General features: G+C 50.8%; 1 protein-coding gene across 2 annotated transcripts in view; it reads right to left on the bottom strand.

The window, feature by feature from the left end:
* Positions 1-21,645, bottom strand: part of DAGLB (diacylglycerol lipase beta) — a 948,044-nt gene that overhangs the window by 560,302 nt on the left and 366,097 nt on the right. The window lies entirely within an intron of this gene.

Below are 21,645 nucleotides of genomic sequence, written 5' to 3'. Positions count from 1 at the left end.
TCCATCTGCCTGTACTTGGCGCCCAGACGTCGATTGACCGGCTCGGCCGAGTGGGGTTTGAGCCAGCCCTTCTTGGCCATGGAGACTACATCAGTTTGTAGTGGAATCCCCGTTTTGGCAGAGGGGCGTTGCATGAGGACTCCCGCAAACCCCCTCTGCCGGCTGCTCGACCTCGGGTTGGGTAGGCCCAGATACTCCGCCAGTCCAGCAAGACGTTCGTGGAAGGCCCTGGCTGAGGATGGAGTGTCAGGATCCTCCTCCTCATCCCTATCCTGTGGATCAGTGGCATCCTGTGGAGGAAGAGGAGTAGTTGACGCCAGAGGCTGGGGTACAGGGACTGCTGCCAGAGGCTGGGGAGCCAGAGGAGCTGGCTGCGCCGGGGCCTGGGGCGCCGGCGGAGGCGATTGTGGTGCCACTAGCATTGCAGGAAGGACTTCCCTGATGGCGTCTTTGAAGATAACCCCCATCCGAGGTGCCTTCATGAGGCCGAGGAACCTCTCAAAGAAACCCTCTTCACTGGCCGAGGAGGTGGCAGGGCGTGCTGACGTGTTAGCAGGGAGCTGCAGGAGCCGCTGCGTACCCTGCCCGTATGGACGCAGAGCACTCGTTTACTCTAGCAAGTGGAAAAGATTTGTCATATGGTGTAGAAATAAGAGAAACGAGACACTCGTTCTTCGCCAAATTCCTGCAATGGCATTGGACGGGTGCCTCTGTATTGCACTGCAGCCATCTTGTCGAGCTGCCTGCCACATGCCTGCGACGTGTTGCTCAGCCCGCTGGGCTCAGCATCCTCCAAGACTCTTGCGTGTGGATCACAAGGCCTACCCTGCACCTAGGGCCTAGGCCTGGTAGGTGTGACATCCTCGACCCGGGGGTCGGTAGAGCTGCGTTTAAGCACCCCCCTCGGACGTATTGCCTGTACTAGGGCATAGCCCCTCGTCCATGGTGCCGGTACAAGGGCGGAGGTTCTCGGGTGAAGACCTGGTAAAAGAACCTTCTGGTCCCTCAACACTGTCACGGGGAGGATCCGAGGATCATTCGGCCCGGAGGCCGGTAGCTGCAGCAGCCTCGGTGCACGTGCTGGTAGATGAACCTGACCGGTCCCGCCCGCGCGGGAGAGTCCCTGGGAAGGAGTCTCCTTTGCGGGGTGCGATGGAGAATATCGGCCCTACCTTGGCCTTGGTTCGATGTTTCACGAAGTTCTTGAGGTCCTCTGGAGGCGACTTCTGGAAGAGCTCCCTCCACCTGGCTAGTCTATTCTTCAGCGCTTTCGAGGACAGCGAGCCACACGCTGAACAAGCTTGCCAACCGTGGTCTGGGCCAAGGTAACGTAGGCAAAGGGCGTGGGGGGTCTGAAGTTGGGAAGAGCCCGTTGCAGGATGGACACCTCCTGAACCCTGTGGAAGTCGACATGCACAGGGGACGGGCGTGACGCCTGAGGACCGAGTACCTGAATGATAAAAAAACAAAGAGAAGAAGTATCTGCATGTGGAATTACATGGCCGAAGCCAAACCCAGGAGCGCTGGTGAAATCTGCCCCGTTCCCGTCGACGCGGAAAAGGGGACTGTGATGTGCCGCCGGAGGGCGCAGTCGGGGCAGCGCATTCTCCCTGGGCCGCACCCCCGCGCGCCTCTAAATTTAAAAAGGGAAGAAGGTTTTTTCTGGTGAAAAAGGTTCCATCACCCGTCCCTTGAAAGGGACGCCCATGCAGTATGGAGGAAAGGGGACAGGACGTAAGAGTACTATAGGGGCTTCTTGAGGTCCCTTATCCAAAATGTCAGTTAGGTCATCCTGGTCAAAAGTAGGTGTGGGTCTCGTCCAGCCCATGTACTCCATTACCCTGTTCATAAGTAACCTATAACTTCCTTCTGCATGGTCACCAGGCTCCGGTTTACTAAAGTCTACCTCTGGATAGGAATCAATACCACTGGCCTCCTGTAAGGACCCTTGCCGATCCTTTAGCCTGACCTCTTCTGGTATAAATTCTTCTGGCACAGGAGGTCTTGTAGATTGTAGACCAAAAGGCCTTTCCGCATCTGATTCTTCCCCTTCTTCATATATGGAAGATAAAGCCCTGAAATAATCACAGCGTGGAGGAGGTGTGAAGCCTATCTCAAGTGATGTTGGAGCTATATTAGTCATCACTGGCCGAGAAAGACTCAAAATCGTCGAGGTAGACATCATAGGGCTCGATGTAATCGTGAAAAGCTTTGATGTACTCGAGATTTGCTTCGATTTTCTTCAATGTTGCCGATCTCGACGTTCTGGAAGGAGACTCCGATGCCTCAAGTGGGGATGGCGTTGAAAGGGCACGAGGCACTGGTAACTTCTCCTTCGACGAAGTCGTCGATCACACAGTTTTGGACTTCAGAGGTAAAGTCGATGCCTTACGTGTCGAAGAGACCTTTTCTCTACTCGAGGGTTCATGACACTCTTGAGGAGTATGTTTCCCGAGGTCGATGACGCACTGCTTTATGTTTATCATTTGTTACACAGGGTATTGCCTCCAGGTATTTCCGAGGGGGGCAAGGCTGAGTTCTCGAAGACCCTTTCCATTCTTAAACAAACTTTTTCCCACTGAGCCGGGGAGCTGTTCTTAGTGGGGCAAGCAACTTTTTCTAGGGAACTGGAGGACGAAGATGAGGGCGATCTATGGCGCCTCTTTTTATTGTGTCTCGAAGCGGATGGGTGGTGTGATCCACACCGAGACCTCGAACGGGAATGCTTTCTTTTTTGACGAGGAGATGACAGTCTCGACTCGTCACAGGTCAATTTTGAAGGGGTACCAGATTTTGCAGTCTTACCTTTCTCCAGCTTCCCCCTACGCTTCCTCAAAGCTTTCGCCATCATAGAAAGACATTCTTCACACTCTGAACATGGGTGCTCTGGGCCCAGGCATCACAGACATATCCTGTGGAGATCAGTCAAAGACATCTTTTTTCCACAATCCTGTCATTTTTTAAAGCCGTAGATGGGCGTCGATGAAGCTTGCAGTATTTAAAAAACAGCCAAGGCCCAATCGTCGCGTCAACTTCGATGGGCATTGTTCTTTGCCGAGTTCGATTTCATGATCACTTAACCGGACAAAGCCCCTTTTATGCCATATATGGACATCACCCTCGAACCTCAGAACTAGATTCGCCTCAGCATTTAGAAATGCCTGTAGTTAGTCATTTGCATTCTACTATTACACAAGCCTTTAAAGAGGCAACAGAACATTTGAAACAAGCAAAAGAGAAATATAAGAAAAATGCTGATCAACATAGAAGTGAAACTCCACAATACCAGATTGGGGATCAAGTTTGGCTGGCTACAAAACACATTCCTCTGAATGGAACTCAGACTTTTAACCCTAGATATTTGGGACCTTACACTATTAAGGCCATTATCAACCCGGTAGCCGTCAAATTGGAATTACCCTCTAATATGCGCATTCAACCTGTCTTTCATGTTTCACTTTTAAAACCAGTTCAACAAGGAACACGATTAACCAAACCACCCGAGCCCATCTTGATAGATGGAGAACCTGAATTCGAGGTAAAAAATATCCAGGACTCCAAGATGGTTAAATCAAAACTTTTTTATTTAATCGATTGGAAGGGCTACGGACAACAAGAAAGGTCATGGGAACCTAGTGACCACGTCCATGCACCTCGGTTGGTGAAAAGATTCCATCGGAACTTTCCAGACAAACCAGGGCCCAGGGAAAGAACAACTTTAGGAGGGGCCTTGGGGGGGGGGGGGGGGGGAGTGCTGTCATGATGCCTACCCCCAGGCATCCAGACGAAGCCCATCAGCCCCGGGAGCAGGCATCTAGACATTTAGTAAAACCTCAGCAGCCCCGGCTAGGGGCTATCTAGGTTCAGTCCTGGCGCCTTAGGCGCCAGGCTCATAGTCATTACTTACCTCAGGCAGACCATGCTGCAAATTACTCCAATCCAACATGAAGCCTGAAAGGGACTATTTTCCTACAGGGACTATTTTTTACTAGGGTGTGGTTCTAGGGACTTCTTACCTGGGACTACTTTTGAGGCTATTTAAACCACACCCGACCAGCAACACACGCTTCGCGTTATTCTGCATCCAGCGAGGTCTTAGCAGGGTGAATTAAGGCCATCCTCACCTTCTGTACACCTGGGGCCTTCACCTTGGGGGGAGGGTCCGAGCCTCGCTCCCCCTCTGCCGGAATCTTGGAGATCGTCCGGGGCCTCTCCAGAAGCTTCGCCAGGTTCTTGGACTTCCTCTTATCCGTGCCAGAGCATTGGCTCATGGTTGATGGCGCCGGGGAGGATGCGCCCTGCCTGGCAGCCAAGGAGCCTGACCGTTCGGCGCTCCCGGTACCCGCGGACTCGCGGTGCTTGGCCTTTTGTTGGGCCCCCGTCGCCGGGGCGCCCTCACAGGACTTAGAAGACCGCTTGGACTTCTTTTTCTTCTTCTCGCCTGACGGGTTCTTCCCTTCCAGCCAGTTGGCGAGACGGAGGTGGCGATCCTTCATGGTCCACTCCGACATGCTCCCACAAAACGCACAGTCCTTCTCCACGTGCATCTTGTCCTCATGGAGACAGTAGAGACATAACAAATGCTCGTCCTCCTTGAACACATTCTGAAGCTGGCATCCAGGGCAGGTCCTGAACAGCTTCCTGGGCGTCGAGCTTCCTTTCTCCTGGGCCATGTCTGGGGTAGGCCTCGGAACTTCTGTAATCCTCCAAAAGCGTAACTCGATGAAATCTTCACCCTTGAGGGGCGTAGAAAACTCCGAAATGGGTCCCCGTTGATCGGATGTAGAAATGGTGGAGCTTGAGGCTCAATTTAACCGAAAAATGAGAAAAATCTCCTGAAAAAGCGCGAAAACGCAGCAAAGATCGAGAGCTACAGCACACGGACTCCCAACACTTGAACGTGCGGTAAAAATCTGAGGATGGCTGCCAGAGGCGGGGCTTAGGGAGAGGGCAGTCATTGGCTGGGGGCAGTATGACCCAGAGGACAGTGATTGGTTACTACTAAGAAAGACAGATCAGAAACTAAACTGATTTTTTCTATACCGAGGATTCCCGGCCTGACGACGGGGAATATTCATGAGCATGTGAATCCATGCCAGATCCCATGCTGGAGAAGAGAGCATTTTGCGGGCGGCAAGAACAGAAGGGACAATAACAGTGTATGGGATGCAAGTTCAGCGGTTTCAAGATTTCGTGTTGGTAACACTTCAAAAGCAAAGGGATATGGGTGAAGTGACACAAGCTTCAAATGCAAAACAGATTCCGAATAAGTGGACGTATCCATTCGGGCTGCTCTTCACCCTGGAGGGGGTACAACATTGTATTGTGTGCAGAAGGACTGGCATTACTGAACATGAAGGAAGAAAAAGGGCATGGAGAGAGACTAACGAGGCCCTCCTCCCAACGAGGGATGCGACAATGGGACTGGTCTGTGGTATCGGGGAAGAGGGGTAGACGAGGGAAACATTTGAAAGGTCCATCAAGGGGAGGGCAAGATGGAGGAGCGTAAGTGTAACGGTCACCTGATTCCCGCAGAGGCGCCGGTCTTGACTGGGTGAATGCCGTATCTTCAAAGGTGATGTGTAACACACGGTTGGCTCTTTGGGCTGGACCTCTGTGCACTGTATGTCTGACTCGAAGAGTAAGATGTCTGCAGATAGAAAATATGGGATTAATGAACTGGGGTTATTGGGTGCCTCTCTCCTCTTCCCTTTCTCTTCTCCTGTAGAACCCCAAAGGTTAACACCCTCACCTTAGGTAAGTGAACGCCGAGCTCTCCATCTGCCTCGAGGCAGGGTGCCGTAACCAGTTTCTTCACTGGATAAGGGTGCAAGCCTCTTGACCTCAGAGGACTGCTGTCCGTTGTTAACTGCACAAACGGTAAGTTCTGGGCACTTCAAATGTCTTAAAAGTCTTTTGTAATGATATCTCTTGTTTTGCAGGGTTCCGGCGATGGCAGATGGCGGGCTGATGAGAGTTGAGGATCGAACCCGCGTGAGGAATAGAAGCGCCTGGAAGCACGTAAGTAAGCGCTTGTAGCCTGCTTCACGATGCGCACTAACTGTCCCTTTTATCTTGCAGGTACAAGTTCGGAGCTTTAGAGAAGCTGAAGGGTGCTGGAATACCCACTGGATTCGGCGTGGGAAGGAGTAATGGCACGTGAGTAATAAAGTTGCCCAATGTCTTTAAACGCACCTTCTTTTGTCTTTCAGATGCGGGATGCAGCGCCGAAGGCCTCCGGAGCGTGCGAAGAGCTGGTAAGCTTTTGTCTTTCAGATGCCGGAATGCAGTGCGAAGACCTCCGGAGCATGCGAAGAGTAGGTAAGCCTTTGTCTTTCAGATGCCGGAATGCAGCGCGAGGCGTTGGTAACAGCCGATGGACCAGGTAAGAGATGCGCTGCCACTGAAGACCGTAGTGCTAACCTGTTCTTTCTTTGTCTTTACAGGTGCTGCTGAAGACTGGATTCCAGGATGGTAAGCCTTTGTTCCCTTAGGCCCAGGATCAGAAGCAGAAGACACGATGAGCGTTCTGCTGCAGAGAATGCAGAATAACGCAAAGCAAGATTCATCCATCGGGTGTGGTTTAAATAGCCTCCTGTAGTGCTTAGGTGTCTCCTTCCACAGCCACGCCTAGGTAAGAAAAGAGTTCCTGCTTTCCAGAAGAGTTCCAGTGTTCTGAACCTAGGGAGTGGCTCCTGCCCCACCCAACAGGAAAAGTAGTCCCAAACAGAAGAGGATCAGGGGTTCAACTGGCAGGTAAGTAAGCAGCATGGTCTGCTGCAGGTAAGTCCACCCAAGCATTATGAGCCCGGCGCTTCCAGCGCTGGGACTGGGCATCTTTATGAGCCTGGTGCCACTGGCGCCAGGACAGGGTCCAAAAGGTCCCAATTGGGACTGGCTGGCACTCGGAACCGGGGTTATGGGTCTGCTTCCAAGGGAGTCGGGCAAGTCCTGATCTTTTGGAAGCAGAGATCATGACAGCACCCCCCCTCAAGGCCCCTGCCAAACCGGGCTTCTCCGGGGGTTTGGGCTTGTTCGGAAATGTTTGATGAAATCTTTTGATTAGACGAGGCGCGTGGACATATTCTGCAGGTTCCCAGGATCTTTCTTGGGGACCGTAGCCTTTCCAGTCAATCAGGTAAAATAGTTTAGATTTGGAGATCTTGGAATCCAGGATGCTTTTGACTTCAAACTCGAGTTCTCCATCAACTAGAATAGGTTTTGGAGATGTAGTTAGTCGGGTTTGAGGTTGCACGGGTTTTAATAGAGAGACGTGGAAGACCGGATGTATCTTCATGTGAGGGGGCAAGTCCAACTTGACCGCTACTGGATTTACTATGGTAGTGATGGAATAGGGACCAAGGTATCTTGGGTTGAATGTGCGTGGTCCTTTTAGAGGTAGATATTTGGTGGATAACCAGACTTGATCTCCTACTTGATATTGGGGGGCTTCCTTCCGATGTTGGTCTGCTCCCTTCTTGTATTGTTCTTTAGCCCTTTGAAGGTGAGAAACGGCTTCCTTAAAGGCTTGGGTGATTGTAGAATGCAGGTGGTCTACTGCTGGTGTTCCAAGATCTTGGAGTGGATCCAACTCCGAGGTTCGAGGGTGACTACCGTATAAAAGAAAAAATGGGGTCTTCCCAGTTCCCGAATGGACAGAGTTATTGTAGGCATATTCGGCTATCCAAAGGATATCTTTCCAAGTTTTTTCAGTTTGTTGTAGCATGCAGCGCAAATACTGTTCCAGAGTTTGATTGGTCCTCTCGGTTTGTCCGTCGGTTTGAGGGTGGTGGCTGGTCGAAAGTCTCACATCAATTTGAGCCGACCGACAGCAACTTCGCCAAAAATGAGAAATAAATTGACTACCTCGATCCGAAATTCGAACTGAAGGAAAACCGTACAGTCGGACGATGTTTTCGAGAAATTCTCGGGCCAGAGTTGCTGCTGTTGGTAAGCCTTTGAGTGGAATGAAATGCGCCATCTTGGAGAATAGGTCCACGATTACTAGGATCGTATTGTATCCGGAGCATGGAGGTAGATCGGTGATGAAGTCCATAGAAAGCGTATGCCAAGGGCGAGGCGGGATGTCAATAGGGCGTAAGAGGCCGGCTGGTTTTTCCTTTTCACTCTTGTTTTGGGCGCATACTCCACAGGACATTATAAAGTCTCTGATATCTTTTTTCCAAGACGGCCTCCAGAAGTAGCGCTTGATCTTTTCCGAGGTCTTGGTCATACCGGGATGTCCTTCCATTAAAGAATCGTGATAACAAGAGATTACCTTTTTCTGTAAATCTGTGCTGGGCAGGTATAACCGTTCTTGGAAATATAATAGGTTGTCCTTCACCGTAAAGTCCTTTCCCTGCAGATGCCAATTCTGTATGTCTGCTGGAGTTACCAGTAGCCTGGCTTTATCCTTAACTTCCTCTATGGATTGTGTGGCGATTACACCTAGAATTCTTTGTTCGGGAATGATAGGTCCAGGTTTAGGATTGATCAAATGTTCTTCCACTCCCATCCGAGAAAGGGCATCAGCTTTACCGTTTTTCGTACCAGGTCGATAGGTAATTATGAAGTCAAACTCGGCAAAGAATAGTGCCCAACGGAGTTGCCTAGTGGATTGAGCTTTTGCGGTTTTCAAATATTGCAGGTTCCGGTGATCTGTAATCACAGTAACGGTGTGTCGGGCCCCCAGAAGATAATGCCGCCAAGCCTTAAAGGCGGACTTGATAGCTAGAAGTTCCTTATCAGTAATAGTGTAATTGATTTCAGGAGGCGAGAATTTGCGGGACCAAAATGCCACGGGATGCAACTGATTGGTTACTGGGTCCTTTTGTGATAGAACTGCCCCCATGGCAAGGCTCGAAGCATCAGTTTCAACGATGTAGGGGAGTTCTGGGCGAGGATGTTTTAAGATCGGTGCAGAGATAAATCTAGTCTTCAAATTCTGGAAAGCTTGTTCCGCCTCGGTAGACCATTCAAAACGTTTGTTTTTCTTTAACAAGGCGGTGATGGGCTGGACTATTCGAGAGAATTCGGGGATAAACCTGCGGTAAAAGTTAGCGAAGCCTAACATGCTTTGAACACCTTTTACGGAGGATGGCGATGGCCATTTGAGAATTGCATCGACCTTCTTTGAATCCATATGCACTCCGCTAGGTTATAATATGAATCCCAAGAATTCAACTTCAGTCACGTTGAAAACACATTTTTCCAACTTAGCGAAAAGTTTGTGTTGACGCAATCTCTCGAGGACCATTTTCACGTGTTTCCGATGTTCAGTTTCCGATGAAGAATAAACGAGGATGTCGTCAATGTAAACAACAACACACACATCTATGAGCTCTCTGAGGACATCGTTCATAAAATATTGAAAGGCGGCCGGGGCACTGCAAAGTCCGAAGGGCATGACCTGATATTCAAATAGCCCATACTTGGTGCGGAAGGCCGTCTTCCATTCATCGCCCTCTTTTACTCGTACCAAGTGGTAGGCTCCTCTAAGATCCAGCTTTGTATATATGCATGCTTTTCTGACTTGGTCCAGGAGTTCAGGGATCAAAGGTAACGGATATCTATTCTTAACGGTGATCTGGTTCAGGGCGCGATAATCTATACAAGTTCTAAGGTCCCCTTCTTTTTTTGGAACGAAGAACAAAGCTGAGGAAGCAGGGGACTTGGAAGGACGAATAAACCCATTCGCTAGGTATTGATCCAGGTATTGTCGGAGGTGAAGATTCTCAGGCTCGGTGAGGGCATAAATTCTACTACAAGGAGGAGTAGATCCAGGTATCAGGTCTATCTGGCAGTCATAAGACCTATGAGGAGGTAGAGAGTTAGCCTGATCCTTCCGGAAAACATCTTGGAATTCTAGGTATTCAGGAGGTAACTGGGGAGCCTCCGAGGAAATTGCTGCCAGTGCAACACCAGGTCGAGGGTGACAAGTAGAGACACATTCTGGAAACTGAACCGTTCTTGCTCGCCAATCGATCTGAGGATTGTGCTTCTCTAACCAAGGAATTCCTAGAATAATCTGGAACTGAGGGGCCTTGATCACATCGAACACGATCTTCTCATGGTGTCCATCTTGACTTACTAGCGTCACTTCTTGGGTGGTATGCGTTACTGGTCCGGAGGCTATCTCCGTACCATCCACCGTAGTAATGACGTCCTTTACAGCCTTTGGACAAAGAGTCAGATTCATCCTCAAAACCATTTCATGATCCACATAATTGCCGATGGCACCGCTGTCGACGTAAGCTTCAATCGCATGTAATCGATCCGGATGTTCAGGGCTAATGAGGACCATAGGTATCACGAAATGCGAGGTCACGGAACTGGTTTTAACGCTCGGCAAGAGGACCTCTATTTTTGTCGGGCGAGGTCGTTTCCCTGCTCAGAGTTTGTGACCCTGGTAACTGCAGCTCCTACTGCCTTATTGGCTGGTTTCACCAGACAGTCTCGAAGAAAGTGCCCCGAGTTTCCGCAATAGAGGCATAATTGCAGCCGTTTTCTCCTTTCCCGCTCCTTTTGTGTTAGTGGTCCTTTCAGGCCCCCTATTTGCATGGGTTCCCCGGAGTCTACTCCTTTGGTAGGAGTTGGTGGTTTGGAAAATACTCTAGCATCAAACTTGGAACGATCGGCCTTCCTGTTCTGCAGTCTGTGGTCAATTTGAACGACTAAGTCAATATAGTCCGAACAGTCTTGCGGGGGATTCACTACTTGGGCTAACACATCTTTGAGCTCTCCACGTAGACCTCTATAAAACAGCGTAATCCTTTTGTCCTCAGGCAATCGAGTTTCCACTATCAGTCTGTTGAAAGACGCAATATAAGCCAAAAGGTCTCGATTACCCTGTCGCAATGAAAGGAGCTCATTGTCCAAGGCCTGCCCCTGTGAATGTCTTGCAAACAGTTTTTCCATACTGAGCTGAAAAGCTTGAAAATCATGGAGAACCGGATCATCTTGATTAACTAGAGGGATCGACCAGTCTGCCGCATTGCCAATAAGGTACGAAAGCACGAAAGCTACCTTAGCTTGATCAGTTGGAAAGGCTGCTGGCCGGCATAAGAAGTGCAACCGGCACTGATTAATAAATACTGCAAACCTCTTTGGGTCACCAGAAAATCGTTCGGGCGGAGCCAGAGGTACATTCCCAGGTAGGTTGATCTGCACTGGGATCGTAGAGGATGTTGAAGGAAGATTTGCCCCTGATGCGGGTAACGGAGTTTGTCCGGCTTGTGACTGTAGCAATTGTCTAGCGAGATCGTCTGTTCGCTCCTTGGAAATAATCAGTTCCCTTCTTAGAGCATTCGTTTCCTGACGGGCTGCATGCACTTCTGCTCTTAGTTCCCAAGTAACTGGGCTAGCTGGTCGGTATCCGAGGTTTCCATAGTGCCTGGGTGGGAGTTTTGCGATAGGCTTTGCGTTCTGTAACGCTCACCTGATTCCCGCAGAGGCGCCGGTCTTGACTGGGTGAATGCCGTATCTTCAAAGGTGATGTGTAACACACGGTTGGCTCTTTGGGCTGGACCTCTGTGCACTGTATGTCTGACTCGAAGAGTAAGATGTCTGCAGATAGAAAATATGGGATTAATGAACTGGGGTTATTGGGTGCCTCTCTCCTCTTCCCTTTCTCTTCTCCTGTAGAACCCCAAAGGTTAACACCCTCACCTTAGGTAAGTGAATGCCGAGCTCTCCATCTGCCTCGGGGCAGGGTGCCGTAACCAGTTTCTTCACTGGATAAGGGTGCAGGCCTCTTGACCTCAGAGGACTGCTGTCCGTTGTTAACTGCACGAACGGCAAGTTCTGGGCACTTCAAATGTCTTAAAAGTCTTTTGTAATGATATCTCTTGTTTTGCAGGGTTCCGGCGATGGCGGGCTGATGAGAGTTGAGGATCGAACCCACGTGAGGAATAGAAGCGCCTGGAAGCACGTAAGTAAGCGCTTGTAGCCTGCTTCACGATGCGCACTAACTGTCCCTTTTATCTTGCAGGTACAAGTTCGGAGCTTTAGAGAAGCTGAAGGGTGCTGGAATACCCACTGGATTCGGCGTGGGAAGGAGTAATGGCACGTGAGTAATAAAGTTGCCCAATGTCTTTAAACGCACCTTTTTTTGTCTTTCAGATCCGGGATGCAGCGCCGAAGGCCTCCGGAGCGTGCGAAGAGCTGGTAAGCTTTTGTCTTTCAGATGCCGGAATGCAGTGCGAAGACCTCCGGAGCATGCGAAGAGTAGGTAAGCCTTTGTCTTTCAGATGCCGGAATGCAGCGCGAGGCGTTGGTGACAGCCGATGGACCAGGTAAGAGATGCGCTGCCACTGAAGACCGTAGTGCTAACCTGTTCTTTCTTTGTCTTTACAGGTGCTGCTGAAGACTGGATTCCAGGATGGTAAGCCTTTGTTCCCTTAGGCCCAGGATCAGAAGCAGAAGACACGATGAGCGTTCTGCTGCAGAGAATGCAGAATAACGCAAAGCAAGATTCATCCATCGGGTGTGGTTTAAATAGCCTCCTGTAGTGCTTAGGTGTCTCCTTCCACAGCCACGCCTAGGTAAGAAAAGAGTTATTGCTTTCCAGAAGAGTTCCAGTGTTCTGAACCTAGGGAGTGGCTCCTGCCCACCCCAACAGGAAAAGTAGTCCCAAACAGAAGAGGATCAGGGGTTCAACTGGCAGGTAAGTAAGCAGCATGGTCTGCTGCAGGTAAGTCCACCCAAGCATTATGAGCCCGGCGCTTCCAGCGCTGGGACTGGGCATCTTTATGAGCCTGGTGCCACTGGCGCCAGGACAGGGTCCAAAAGATCCCAATTGGGACTGGCTGGCACTCGGAACCGGGGTTATGGGTCTGCTTCCAAGGGAGTCGGGCAAGTCCTGATCTTTTGGAAGCAGAGATCATGACAGTAAGCGGGAGGAGAGAAGGCACCTCTTAAACATGAAGCAGGCTATGAAAACAAAGAGAGGTGTGCTGATAATTAGGGCAGAAGTTAAAGAAAGCTGGGAGCGGAGGACTGGTGGAGGATGTCTTGGAATCTAGTGGAGGTGGTAGGATACTTCCCGGTGGGGTAATTTTCTAGGCCTTAGCTTGGGGGATATCTCCCGAGTGTATCATAGGATTGTAGGCCTAGCCCTGGGATGGTGTTTTGGGAGTGCTTGGTTGGGGATAGAGAGGGAGTAAAAGGGGGGGAATGGGGGACATAGGAAAGGAGGAAAAGGCATCTATTACAGGGGAATAGTTCTGTGTCAACAGTGAATAATCTTTGTATGTTTTGTGTTCAGGGTTTTCTCATATAATGTTAGGGGATTAAACTCCCCCGTGAAGCGGAAAAAGGTGGAATATATACTCAGGAAGGAAAAAGCTAATATCATCATGTTACAAGCAACACACATTAAGAAGGCAGATAAATCAATTGGGAGACTGTTGTCGTTCTCCCGAATGTAACAATCCAATGCAATGGGTAAGACCTCGGGGGTCATTATAGGATTTAGGGATACACTAAGAGCTTCGGTAGTGCGGTATAAGCTGGACACGGAGGGTAGATATCTGTTTCGACTGATACAAATGGAATATAGACTAATTATCTTGGCAATGGTGTATGCGCCTAATACAGGGCAGGGGGGATTCTTGCCAGAGGTAGTAAGTAAGCTGGAAGATTTTGGTAGAGGGGAAATAATACTTATGGGAGATTTTAATTTGGCATGGGACCCTGAGGTAGATATGAGTGGAGTTGGGGTGGGGGGGGGGGACAGTATTACCCACACAAGCATTAAAGAAAGGGTTAGAAAATTCCCCATTGCGAGATGTGTGACGAATGAAAAGGGGGAACGAAAAGGGGTACACATGTTTTTCACATGTATATCAGTCCCTATCCAGAATTGACTATGTGTAAGCAACAGCCAAATAAATGGGGGAAGTAAAGGACATAAATGTGGGATCTATATCAATGTCGGATCATGCCCCTTTGATAGTTCAGGTAAGAGATATGGGGCTGCGTATTGGGTTGTGGGCATGGAAGTTCCCTGGCGAATTGTTGCACAATGAGGGTATGGTTGAGAAGATAACAGACAAAATAGAAGTGTATTTATTTTTCCATTAATAGCAATCAATCGGTCTCGCCTGAAGGGATCTGGGACGCCTTTAAGGCGGTAATGCAGGGAGAACTTATTGCACTTCGTGCCCAGTGGGAGAAATGATAAGTTACTCACTGTAGTGACTAACATACTCTTAGTCCTTAGTTTCCTTTCTTGCATACTGCATGGGCGTCCCTTACTAGGGATGGGAGACAGAACCTTTTTCAGCAGAAAAAACTTTCTTCCCCTTTAAATTTAGAGGCGTGAGGGGTGCGGCCCTGGGAGCATGTGCTGCCCTGACTCCACCCTCCGGCGTCACACCTCAGTCCCCATAGACGCATCGACAATGGATTAACCTTGCCTAATGACCCCAGTTTTATTAGGGAGGAGGATGGAGGGATGTATGGAGGAAAGGGGACTAAAGGACTGAATGTTAGTCACTACGGTGAGTAATTTATAATTACTTTTACATCCCGTCCCCTTTCCTCAATACTACATGGGCGATTACAACTGAGTGTAGCCCCAATGTGGAGAGGAGACCCTCCTTAAGCAACCAGGTTTCTAAGAACCACCTGTCCGAAAGCCACACCTGATCTAGAGCCGGCGTCCAAACAGTAAACAGAAATGCATGCAGAAAGCCGAAGGGGTGGCCCATGTGGCTACCCTGCTTATGACTTGCCAGGGGACATGCCGCTGGAATGCGATGGCCATTGCCTTGGCTCTGACCACGTGGGCGTGCATGGTGGCCGGTAGTGGCTTATGCTGTCCCTGATATATGATATGATATGGCATTTGTAACGCGCCTATACACAGGTGTTTCAAGGCGCGAGGAGGCGGGTAGGGGGGAACAAGGGGAAGACAGACAACAATCCTACTAGGCCAGGTGTCATTCAGATCGCGCAAGTGCAGGCGTAGGGGGAAGGGAAAAGTGCAAGGGGAAGGGCAGGGGGGGAAGTGCTGAACAGGGTAAGTAGAATAAAAAAAAAAATAGGGCCAGCTGGTGGCAAGTGCAAGGTAAGTGCAGACAAGTGCAGGGAGGGGGGGCTGTAGGGATACAGAGACAGTCCCGCAGTGCAGGGGTTGCCAGGGAGGCAGTGCAAGTGGAGAGTGGCTGGGCCAAGGACCGAGATTGGTGAGAGTGACCCAGGTGCAGGTTCAGTGCAGTTTCAGTGAAGAATTTAGCTGGGGAGAGGGAGAGAGAAAGCAGAAGCAAAGAGGAAGGTTTTGAGGTGCTTCCGGAACCGGAGATGGTTCTCCTCAAGTTTCAGGGAGGCAGGAAGGCTGTTCCAGAGGGAGGCCCCTGCCGCAGAGAGAGATCGACCCCCAGCTCGTTGCTTCGAGAAGCAGCTGACCCTGAGGGAGTTGGAGACAGATGATCGAAGGGCTCGGGAAGGAAGATATTTAGGAAGAGAGAGTTGAAGGTATTTAGGCCCCAGGCCCCAGAAGGCCTTGTGGACAATGCAGAGGGTTTTGAACTTAATCCTCGCAGCCACTGGGAGCCAGTGTAGAGATTTCAGTCCTGGAGAGATACGGTCCCAGGGCTTGAGGCCAAGGACAAGTCTCGCAGTCCTGTTCTGGATGAGTTGCAGAGGGCGGAGAATGGAGGCAGGCAGATTAAGATAGAGGCTGTTACAGTAGTCCAGCTGCGAGAGAACCAGGGCTCTGGAGACCGTGAGCTTCTGGGGGAAGGAGAGGAAGGGAAGAATACCTCTGAGGAGGTGCTGCTGGTAGTGTGACTTCTTAGAGACGTCAGATATATGAGGAGAGAAGGAGAGTGTGAAGTCTAAGATGACCACGAGGTTTTTTGCCTTGCAAGTAGGAGCAGGAAGTGGGCCAAGAGAGGCTGGCCAGAGAGCTGCAGGGAAGGAGGGAGTGGGTGTGCCGATGAGTAGAATCTCAGTCTTACTGGCATTAAGGCAGAGGTCATTGGCGGCACACCATTCCTGGATAGCAGACAGACAATCGGAGATGAGGGAAGGAGAGGAGGAGGCCGAGGGTAGCCTGAAAATGAGCTAGGTATCGTCCGCATAGCACTGAAAGTTGGGGCAGAGAGTGGCGATGCGGTGGGCAAGGAGTGCCAGATATTGGTTGAACAGCCAGGGAGAGAGATTAGATCCCTGGGGGACACCACAGGTAGAGAAAAAGATGTCAGAGAGGAAGGACCCCAGCTGGACCTGGGAGGGTCGATTGGAAAGGAAAGAGGTCAGCCATGTCAGAGCCTGACCAGTGATACCCAGGTTATCACGGAGACGGTTGAGCAGGATGGCATGGTTGACAGTGTCAAAGGCAGAAGAGAGATCAAGCAGAATGAGAACACATGGAGTGTTGGAGTCGAGGTTCGAGAGCAGGTCCTCACAGATGTTCAGGAGAGCATTTTCCGTGCTTCTGGCAGCTCTGAAGCCAGATTGATGGTCATGAAGACTACCAACAGATTCAGCATGGAGGTTAAGCTGGGAGATGGCCAGTTTCTCCAGGAGCTTGCCCAGGAAGGGAGTGATGGAGAATGGGCGATAGTTAGCCAGGCAGGAGGGGTCGGAAGAGGGTTTCTTAAGAAGAGGGTGCACAAGGGAGTGCTTAAGGGGGGATGGGAAGACTCCAGAGGCGAAGGAGTGGTTGCAAAAGTCAGCCAAGGCAGGAGCCAGGGAGTCGATGTGGTCCTTGATAGTTTTGGAGGAGCAGGGGTGAACCTGTTTAGACGAGACTTTCATAGATCGGACTTGTCTGGAAACCTCGTCAGCAGAAAAGAGGGGAAAGGCAGAGAAGGAGGGAGGAAGGGTGGCTGCAGAAGGGCCAGAGGAAGAGCCAGGAGGAGAGGGAGTTAGGTGATAGGAGGAGAGTGAGGACAGGATGTCCTGAGTTTGAGAGATGAAGTGAGAGGCCAGTGCAGAGGGCCTGGGAGGGGACAGGAGAGGTAGAGAGTGCAGCAGGGTTGGCAAGCTCCTTGCAGATTTTAAAGAGTTCGGCCGAGTTGTTCGATGCCGCAGAGATGCGGGCTTGCTTAAGGGCTCTCTTCTTGGCGAGGACCGAGAGACGGTATTGCCTTTGGAGCAGGCGGCAGGCCAGTTTGTCAGAGGATGTACATGAAGCACGCCATTTCCTCTCTGCCACCCTGCACTTGCGTTTTAGGGTGACGAGATCCGAGTCATATCAGGAGTTGCATTTGGCTTTGGGCTTCAGGCGGATTCTCATGACAGGGGCAAGGATATCAAGAGTATCAGATATAGCAGAGTGGAGCGTGGAGAGGGCTGCGTCAGGGTGGGAGTCAGCCGAAGGGGGAGGAGGGGGCGAGAAGGTGGCAGCGAAAGCCTCAACTGACACGCGCTTCATGGGTCGGATGACCGAGAAGGTGGGTGGCAGTGATGAGGGTGGCTTTGCCTGTGGGATGGGGAGGGTGAGGTGGGAGGATAGGAGAAAGTGATCACTCGAGGAGAGAGGAGTGGAGAGAGGGACGGAGAGGGGAAGGTCAGAAGAGATCAGAGCATCAAGAGTGTGCCCTGCAGAGTGGGTAGGCCCAGACGGGAGAATAGAGAGTGAGAGAGAGTCGCAGAGGTCACGAAAGAGTCCAGAGGGGGGGGGCAGGAGGCATCCAGGTGGATGTTGAAATCACCAAAAAAGAGGAGTTGAGTGGTTGAGGCCAGGAGTGAGGGGGAGAGGTCAGCCCACTCAGAGAGGAAGGAGGAAATTTGACCAGGTGGCCGATAGATAGTAGCCACTGTAAGGGAATGGCTAGGAGAGAGAGAGAGTCAGAAGACAAGACACTCAAAAGAGGAGTAGGTCTGCTTAGGATTGACAGTGGCAGGAATCGGTTTATGGTCATAATACAGAAAATATAAATCTCGAAAAAAAAAGGCCGAAAAAAAAAGTCGCATTCTTTTAAATGACGTTTTTTATTCGAAATGGGGGGGTTCCCCCCAACCCCTCCTTTTTTTAACATTTTTTTTTAATCCCGGACCCCAAAATAAATATATAATTAAAAAAAGAGAAATATTTTGACCGACCACCGCAGGAATCCACTCAGGAAAGATAAGGGCCACACCCCCCCTGCACGGTTGGGCCTGGGCACGGAGAGGATCTTGTATCTGTCGGGTAGGAGTGTGTCAAAGCTGGTCACAGAGCAGGCCGTGAACCATGTCTCAGTGAGACCGAGGACATCCAGGTCCAGTTCCTCAAGAAGGCGACAGATATCAGAGGAATGTTTGATGGCCGAGCGAGAGTTAAGAGTGGCAATGTGGAGAAGGTTGCCATCCTTGAAGGACTTCCGGGGAGGGGTACAGATCAAAGGTACGCCCTGCGGGGGTGTAGAAGAAGGAGGTGAAGAAGGAGCACGAGAGGGGGCAGGGAGGGAGGGTAGAGGCAAGGTAGCCGAGGACAGAGGAGGGGGAACAGCAGGAGAGGAAAGGAAGTTGATGAGGCGTGGGAAGCGTCTATCAAAGAGGTGAAGGTTGGCCTGAGGGCCTTGGACCAAGACGGTCCCATTAGTGTAGACATTAATGATGGCCTTAGAGGAGCGGAAGGGGGCCAAGAGGACATCCCAACGGGTGCCACCATTAATGGGAGAAGAGGAGAAAGGAGAGAGCACATATGAAGGGTCCATAGGTCAGGTGAAGGCACAAAAAAGAGGATGTCAGTAAGAGTTTCCTTGGAGCAGGCAGTAGTGTAGGTGTCAGCGACAGGGAGGCCTGGGTTGGAGACCAGAGTGTCCTTTTTAAACCTTTTCCTACCAGATTTAGTGAGGAGAGCAGGATAGTCAATAGAGAAGCAGTTAGAGAAGATAGGCGAGATGGAGAGCACCATGGAGTAGGAGGGAGTGGGGGGGAAGACAGACGATACGAGAGCACGCAGACAGGAAGTGAGTGGCAAGGCCAAGTTTACCACATATCAGAAAACAACAGTAATACATATTAGGTACCCCATGGAGAGGCCACCTAAGTTTCCGAGACCTGCGAGGGGAGAAAAACCCTAGTTTACCACATTTTAGAGAACAACAACAGTAAATGTGTATTAGGTACCCAGTGGAGAGGCCACCTAAGTTTGAGAGACCTGCGAGGGGAGAAAAAGCCTAGTTTACCACATTTTAGAGAACAACAACAGTAAATGCGTATTTGGTACCCAGTGGAGAGGCCACCTAAGTTTGAGAGACCTAGTTTACCACATTTTAGAGAACAACAACAACAGTAAATGCGTATTTAGTACCCAGTGGAGAGACCACCTAAGATTGAGAGACCTGCGAGGGGAGAAAAACCCTAGTTTACCAAATTTTAGAGAACAACAACAACAGTAAATGCGTATTTGGTACCCAGTGGAGAGGCCACCTAAGTTTGAGAGACCTGCGAGGGGAGAAAACCCTTGTTTACCACATTTTAGAGAACAACAACAGTAAATGCATATTTGGTACCCAGTGGAGAGGCCACGTATGCTTCCTTGATGGCCGAGACCATCCACTGGGCTATTGAGGCCTTGGATGCCCGATACCCTGGTCTTGATCCGCCAAAGATGACAAACAGTGTGTCCGACTTGCGGAAGCCCTTGGTCCTGTACAAATAGAATTTTAGGGCACTCCTGACATCGAGCCTCATCCTTAGGTTCAGCAAAAAACGTAGGCAGCACTATCTCTTCGTTGAGATGGAAAGCAAAAGGCATCTTATGTAGGAATGCTGGGGGAGTGCGCAGGACTACCTTATCCTTGTGAAAAGGAGTATAGGGCTGTGAGGCAACCAGCGGCTGGATTTCGCTGACTCTGCAAGCTGAAGTGAGGGCGACTAGCAAGGTCCTCTTAATGGTGACCAGCCTGATGTCCGCGGACGCCATCGGCTCAAATGGTTTGTGCGCCAGGGCGCCCAAGACTATGTTGAGGTCCCATACAAAGTGTGGCCTCTTGATGGGCGGGTGGAGTCTGGCGAGGCCCATTAAATTCTTCTTGACTATTGGGTTGGAAGAGGAGAATACCTCTTCCTCTGAGTTTCTGTAGGCCCCTTATGGCTGCCAAATAAGTGTGGCAAGTGTCCACCTGGACGCCCGAGTGGGCGAGGTGCGCCGAGAAGGAGAGCACGTTGTGTAAGTGAAAACGCTTGGTGTTACGCTTGACCAGAGATTATCTATAAAGCAACACGTGAGCAGTTTGGTCTCATCGTGTCTCATCAGAATGAGGCTGAGGTGGCGAGACTCCTTGATCTTGCATATCACCCTGTGGATCAGCGGTGTGGGCGGGAAGGCGTATGCTGTCATGCCGTTCCACTAAATCTGATATGCGTCGCCCAGGGAGCCGGGGCCCTGTCCCTGCCAGGACACAAACTGTTGGCACTTCTTCTTGTCCCAAGAGGCAAAGAGGTCCACCTGGGGGTGTCCCAGATGAGCCCCAAGAAAGTCAGTCTCGGCGTAGGCTGCTGCTGCGACTTCTTAAGATTGAGCGAATAGCCCAGATCATGTAGTGTGCTCATAAGAGCGTGGGATGTGAGGTGCACAGCTTCCGGATATGTCGCCCTGACGAGCCAGTCGTCGAAGTGCGGGTAGATGTGGTGGCCCTGGGCCCTCAGGAGGGCCGCCACTTAGTTCATCAGTCTGGTAAAGACCCTGGGGGCCGAGTTGAGGCTGAAGGGAAGCACCTTGTATTGGAAATGGCATCATGATTCTGAATCATACAAAAGAACGATGAGGCTGCCAAATCGGGACGTGTAGGTACGCGTCCTTCAGATCCAGGGAGCACATCCAGTCTCCCCTGCACAGTGTCTCCGCTATGAGCGCTGGCGTAACCATCTTGAATTTCTGTAGAGGTTGAGGATGAGGGTGGAAAGGTCCAGCACAACTCTCAGGCCCGCCTGGTTCTTTTTCTGAATGGCGGAAATCCTGGAGTAGAAGCCCAAACCTCGCTGGTAGGCTGGGACTTCCCCCCACTGCCTGGCTCTCGGCGAGCGATCGTATCTCCGCCGAAAGAGTTGCTGTCACAACCTGTGGGAGTGGAGGAGAAGAGGGAGGAGAGGCAGGGATGGGTAGACGGTACCCCGTGGAAACTACGGAGAGGATACAGGGGTCCGCAAAATTCTGGCGCCAGAAGTGTGCATGGAGAGCAAGCCTGCCACACACTGGCGACACGTGGACCCGGAGGGACATGTCATGCCTTCTTTCTCTCTGAGGCTGTTGCGGAGGAGGGGGACTGGAAAAAATCCTTACTCGCCACCGCTTTTTGTTGCTTGCGCCGATGTGTTGGAGAACGGTCCGGCAGCCTGGACCTCCGCGCGTGGAAGTCTCTGAACCCTCTGTATACACGCCCCTTGTCTGAGCGCTGCTGTGACTGGGTGTATGCTTTGGGCGTGGTCTTTGTTAGGATGGATAAAGAGGTTGCCGTTTGCGAGCTGTTTTTCTTTTTATCCATGTCCGTGGTGGAGTGGAAGAGGTGTCCCCCTTCAAACGGCAGGTCCAAAATGCGCTCCTGGACATCCGGGTTGAACTTAGTAGCACGCAGCCAGGACGTTCTTCTCATGTCTGTGGCAATGCAAATGGCCCGGCCAGAGGTGTCAATGTGGGCCACGGTGGACTCCATGATGTCTTGTGCCACCATTTTGGCCTCTGACAGTTCCGCCTTGAATCGTGAT

The sequence above is a fragment of the Ambystoma mexicanum genome, chromosome 2p (assembly GCF_040938575.1).
Source record: "Ambystoma mexicanum isolate Mex_15411 chromosome 2p, UKY_AmexF1_1, whole genome shotgun sequence".
In the NCBI taxonomy this organism is placed as follows: domain Eukaryota; kingdom Metazoa; phylum Chordata; class Amphibia; order Caudata; family Ambystomatidae; genus Ambystoma; species Ambystoma mexicanum.
This window is presented reverse-complemented; position numbering and strand designations above follow the sequence as displayed.